Source organism: Aulonocara stuartgranti (genome assembly GCF_965226115.1).
Source record: "Aulonocara stuartgranti genome assembly, chromosome: 23".
Taxonomy (NCBI): domain Eukaryota; kingdom Metazoa; phylum Chordata; class Actinopteri; order Cichliformes; family Cichlidae; genus Aulonocara; species Aulonocara stuartgranti.
In genome coordinates, this window is record NC_138958.1 from 29,174,524 (window position 1) to 29,180,827 (window position 6,304).

The following is a 6,304-nucleotide window of genomic DNA, read 5'->3' on the forward strand; positions in this document are numbered from 1 at the left end:
TACACATTAGTAGAGTTTGTCCCTTGTTTGAGAGTTTTATAGATTTTAGTTGTCTATTTATATTACTTAACAATATTAAGCTATGTTCCTCTAACATAGCTAATCTTCACAGGCTGAGCAAGATCATATTTGTCTGTTATTACAGCTTCAGCTTCCGACGTGTGTTTTGTTCAGAGCACCAGTTCGATTCAAAGTAGCGACTCCGTTGTAGTTTAGGACGTCTCTCGAGAGCCAACGCAAATCTTTTTTTTGTTTATTCTGCTTCTGATGTTCCTTTTCAAGCGTTCTTCATTTGTTGCAACATATGCAGACACAATACAAGATTCAAATGAGAATGAATGGTTACAAGTATATACATATGACTCATAGCTGACAAAAAGAAAGTGATCTGAGCTGTCTGGCAAGTTATTGAACTTTGCAGATTATGCAGAACTTCAAAGTGAGTTCAAAGAGTTTTTTGGGTCTGGGATTTCACCATGCTGCCTTTTTCACACATATAATTGAAGCCTCCAGCCAACCCCCCCCCCCCCCCCCCCCCACCTCCTGCTGATAGTTTTTAATGCAGCACAGGCAGTCATCCGTCACTAATGCTCCACGGTGTGCTAATGCACCTCGAGTGTTACTTGCTTTACTCTTGCACGGAGATGAGCGACGACCACGACGACCGTGTCTGCCGCAGCAAATCATGCTGTAACCGCTCAGAGCAGAACAGGCTTGGAGATACTCTGGTGAATTATTTATGCGCTTGGAGTTGAGCTGTTCCTGTAGTGAAGCACCTGCAGGAAGAAAAGCTTTGCTGAAGCAGCGTAAAGATAATTTAGCTCCCATCCCGAGTGTGTTTCATGTGTTTTGCACTAAACACACCGTCTACGGTCACCAGTGCACCTTTCTCACTTTTTTTATTGCCACTTGTCCACGACACTCTGTTTGTTTGTCTTGCCTTGCTCTCATGGGAACGTCTTCTGCGAAAGCACACTCCAGCTGATCTTTCAGTGCCCCCCCACACCCACCCCTGCCTGAAAAATGGATCTCGGCTGGCTTATTTTGACTTTGCTTGACAGCAGAAGGCAAGCTGTGAGAAATGGAGAGAGAGAGACTAATGTTGGACAACACTGGGGTATATATAGTGCTCTTTTCCCAGAGCTGTGAGCTGTTGGTATTCTGTGAGAGAAACAGGATCCCCACCAATGAAACGAGTCACTGTTCCTGCAGCCAAGCACCATGTGGCCCACTACCCATGCACTTCTTGTACTTGTCGACCCCACTACGCCCAGCTCAATTAAACAATCTGCAACACCCGCAGTTTTTGCGTATCAGCTCTGAAGCTTTTTAAGGAGCCACTTTCAACCATCAAACTGAGAAGCCGAATCCCCCGCTAATCGCTCAGTACTGATACATTCATTCAACAAGTCCTCCAAATCAGGGGCGGATCTAGAGAAATTTTCTTAGGGTGGCATGAGGGTGGCAAAGAAATCAAATGGGGTGGCAAAATCAAAGCCTTTTTTTAAAACACATATGCAGGTGGTTACATATGGTTAAAATAATTCAAATGCAGTAAGTATACACGTTTTTCATATAAATATAGTCTATAACTTAATTATTGTCTGTAGCCCACATAATGACACACTTTAGTTACATAAAACATGTGAGTTTTGATCTTATGTACTGTATAGCCTTTATAATAAATAAATATGTAGCCCAATAACTATAAAATCCAGAAAGCTACACAAAATGAGGCGGTTCATTTACAAACACAAGTCTAATTAAGCTTCAGACTGTTTTTTGTTAGAAAACAATCACATTGTTATATGCTTAAATTACACAAAATGTCAGAAATCTGCACTGTCATGAACCAAAATTTAAACCTAATTTGTTGGATTAACCCACTGAGGTCTGAAATACAACTGCCCATTTTTGATTCCTTTTGAGTTTACGCTTGTATTTCACCCTCAAATTGTTTCATTTTGGTTTTTTCCCCTTGCCTTGTTTGGTATCATTCTTTTCAGCTCAACTGAATTTAGTTGTTTTTTTCACTGACATACTGCATTAGTATTACTGATCTGAAATCACACAAAGAACTTAAAAATACGAGTAGTATTTTTTTTTACTGTAAAAAAAACCACAGACATGTTGAGTAAATTTTTATAACTTGAAATGCAAATATAAATTGTACGTTTTGTAAACATATACAACTATTTATCTAAAAATGCAGCCAATACACCTGCCGTTTTTTGTTTTTTTCATTTTCTACAACCATTTAAAAATATTACTAAAACTAAAATGAGAGAACAATCAGGTGTTGCAATAAGATGCCCCACAAATGATGTGTGCCAGTAAAAAAGAAGTTTGTCCACCAAAAGACAGAACAGCACAGGGATAAACCTGCAGGCCTGACAACAGGAGGTGTATCACTCCGCTGGTTGACAGTGTTTACGTTGCAAATGTGCCTCTGTGACATTCATTAGTGCCCTCACTGACACACAAAACAAAACGACTACACAACAGAACAACTACACAAGACAACACAACACACTAAGTATACACTCCACACTAAACGTCACAAATCTCCCACATCTAAAAACTCTCTCGCTCTCTCTCACTCGCTCTGTCTCGCTGCGTGGCTGCAGCTTGTTGCTATGTCAGCTTACATCAGTCATGTGATTTGGAGGTGCAGCGTGTCCGTGGACCACAGAGGGTTAATAACATTCACCTTCCTTCCATTTCCAGAGTGTAACATCTGTGTAAAAAGTGAAATTCCCATGATGTTGTTCAAAATGTGCTCTGGCACAATCATAAACATCGCTTGCTACTGAAAACAAGAAAAAAATCCAGTCCTGCTATGGGCTGAACCATTTGTTAATGGTGGTGGGGGGAAACACTATGCAATCAGTTTTAGCATTTATATTCACCGTTGACTGTAACTATGCTCAAACTGTTAATGCTATCTTATTTTAATAAACAACACTGTCATATGGAAAACCTGGGGTGGCACTTGGGGTGGCAAGGGATAATTTTAGGGTGACACTTGCCACCCCATGCCACCCTTGTAGATCCGCCCCTGCTCCAAATTAAACGGCAATCACCTAATTTTCCTTCACAAATGGCCGTTTGACGATTACTGCCACGTTTTTAGTAGACTAATTTAAACTGCCTTGAAAAAGCAAGAAATAAGGATTGTAGTGTTCAGGTAGACTATGTGTAACGATTACAGACTCCTGTCATGGTTAAAGTTAGGTTCAGATAACTGACACAATGCAAGCGGATAGTCAGTTAAGAGCCTTATTTTGGTTTTCTCATCCAGGGAAATCAAATACTGTTTTAGGTCACAGACTTGCCTGAGCATTGTTAGACACTGACAGATAAAGTTTCTCTATTTAGAAAGTATAAAAGCCCACATTTGGAGGTTGGAGGGGTTATTAGGTTGGAGTAGGTTATAAGTTTGTACTCGCCTAACCGTTGCAGTTTCCAAGGGGATGAAAAAGGAGTAAACTTCAAGCATCTTTGATCCATGTTTTTAAACCCTGAATTTAACCACCAGTCGCTTCCTGCTGATGAATCAAACACCTTCAATAAGACCTTTTGAGCTAGACCTTCTAATCCAGTCTACAGCTGGTGAAGCTCAGGGTGCCAGGAGGTTTGCCTTAATGCGTGTCTTGCTTAGCGATCTCTGCCCCACTACCCTCAAACTGTCAATCAGACTGAAAGCAAAGCACTTTCTAGCAGGGCAGGATGTCATTTTTAAAGTCATTTGAAGGAGTTTATACAAAACAGGTATAAAAAAAAATTGGAGTTTGAAAAGTTTCTGTCAATCTAAAATCTGACATGTGAGGGGCCTGTCATTGCTTCGACACTCCCATCAGGGCCTATGGTGAACTGTCTATAAATCATTCACACACATACTATAAACACCATTCACACTAAACCTGCTGATCATCCTGCTGGCCAGCCCCCTTTTGTTGTCTTACAACAGATTACAAGCACCAGAAGGCCGTGGCTCTCGGCCCCGCTATCATACATGGTTAACCCGATTAACCGGTCACTTCCAGTCACAAGCTAAACTGCAAGCCGTTTAAACCTGAACGGCAAGGCATCCTTCTGCCCAAATATTTACTCACAGGAAGAAGGTTTCTTCCATTCGGGAAGGAGTGCTTCGAACACCTGTCGATGCTTTTATTGCAGACCTTTAAACATCAGAAAAAAAGAAAAGAGGTGGAAATGGCCAACTGTTCCAGGAGCCCAAAAAAGAGCCCCAAATTCCACCTATAAATACCAGCCTCAAGCCATCATCGTTCACATCCTGTGAGTAACCACAAACCAAAATGTTATGTGATGATCTTTAAAGGCTATGCTAATCCTTTTATTAGTAACATCTCTCGCTCTCACTGTGCTGACCACCACATACCAGCACATCATCAAACTATGGATGCCAGCACAGCACCTCCCCAATCCCATAATATGATGAAAGATTTGGCATGTTATAAGCCAAAGGAGAAAATAATAAAGTGAGAGTTTCATAATTAAACCAGTGGAAATGCTTCATTGCTACCAGTCTCGCCCACGTCTTTCAATCTGAGACTTGAGTCCAAGATTGGTAACTTGACTCCCTCCCTCCCTCCCTTCTTCCCGTCACCCACCCCTTCTGGTTGGTCTCAGATACTGTATGACACTGCTGTGGGTTCTCATGGACACGCTGCCCTTTGGAAATTCCCCGGCTGCAACTAATACAACCCCGCCGTGTAACACCAGCGTCCGCTCGAGCTAGTGTCACCGCACAGGAGTGGATGAATTATCACCGCCAGCTTTGATGTGGTGGGCAAATTGATCACGAGGCATGCTGCCACTGCCGGGGCCATATCATGTTCTGCCCTCATCAGCAGATTCAGCTGTAATGGTGATTCCCTCCAAGAAAGCAAAACAAAAGTGTCACGCAGAGCCAACCGCAAAAAGAAACCCAAATGTGTGAGAGCCTTGTCTGTCCCAGCCAAAGAAATAAACCTAATTAGAGCAAATTCAACCTGATTAGATTGAATTAAGATCAGCAGGAGTTCACTGTGCCCTCCCCTCCTCAGAGCCTCGGGTCTCCTCTGGCCTCTAATCTTTGTATCTATTCAATTAGCAGCAACCTTGCAGAAAAGCTGCCACAATGCAGATTATGTTCTGCTCAGTGGTTGTTCTGAAAATCCACTGAAGTTCAGCGCATCTGCGCAAAAGGCTTTGCAGAAATACAGACTATACTTCAATAATAAATTCAGGATTTTTTTTTTTTAAATCAAGATTTTTTTTAATAAATAAAATACAATTTTGAAAATGCCAGGCTGACTAGGCTGAAAATGAAATACTTGTAATTTATTACAAACATGACTCAGTGATAGTTTTCCATGACATCCATGCACAATCACACAGGCTCACAACCTTTTGCATTTGTGTATTTGCCTCCAAAGGAAACAGATGATATACACACATCTTATGACACAAACACACACACTGTCTCATAGCCAAGCTCCAGCCTTACCTCTCGCAGCAAATCTTTAGCCCACGGTGCTGATGTGCCTCTGCAGTGCCACTGGCTGTGCCTTCAGCCTGCCAGCTCGGATGAAGTGTTATCCTCAGTGTGAATGTTTGCTCCGCTCTCCTTCCCTTTGCAACGCTGAGCGTCCCTTCTCTCTCCTCCACTGCCGTCACTGCTGCTGCCGCGTCCTCAGCTGGCCTCTAGTACAATCCAGGTGGTCTGATGAGTGAGAGAGAGGAAGAGGACAAAGAGGACGAAGAGGTGCGTCTCCTGACAGGGAGCTGCTGCTGCTGCTGTGTGTGATGATGTCTGTGGCTGGTGACTATGAAGACAGACTGTGTGTGTCTGTGTGTGAGGAGAGAGAGCAGAAGGGGAGAGACAGGACCTGCCATGCAGAGATCAGCCCTGTTGCTGTTAAATTTAAACCACCCTGCCTGCTGACACCTTGAGCCACGGCTGCTCTCCCTCTCCAGCACACTAACACACTGGGACGCAAGTGCACACGGATCCCTGATGGTGCCATATGGCTCACGAGCCTTTGGGAGTCTATGACTATCAGAAGAGAAATAGTGAGCGGGGGTGTGAGGGGTGAAAGGAAATGTAGGTGTTTTTTTAAGGTGTTAGTGGCTCAAATAAACTAAACATTGCCCCAAAACTGCTTGAAGATGTGAACAAAATGACTTTCAAAGTCAGCAATGTCAAATCCACCAGTCAGTGAATCTATCCTGTCAGTGTAAAGAAGAGGGATGTCATAACTTTTTTATACTGTGGGCCATATGCATGAAGTTTAACATT

The 6,304-nt window shown here is 42.7% G+C and overlaps 1 protein-coding gene across 1 annotated transcript in view; it reads right to left on the reverse strand.

Moving 5' to 3' along the window:
* LOC309701259 (filamin A-interacting protein 1-like) overlaps window positions 1-5,928 on the reverse strand; it is a gene marked incomplete at its 3' end in the record, with an annotated part of 52,892 nt that extends 46,964 nt beyond the window's left edge. Inside the window, exon 1 of the mRNA XM_082525353.1 lies at window positions 5,513-5,928. The remainder of the gene's footprint in view (window positions 1-5,512) is intronic.
* Between the last annotated feature and the right edge of the window lie 376 nt (window positions 5,929-6,304).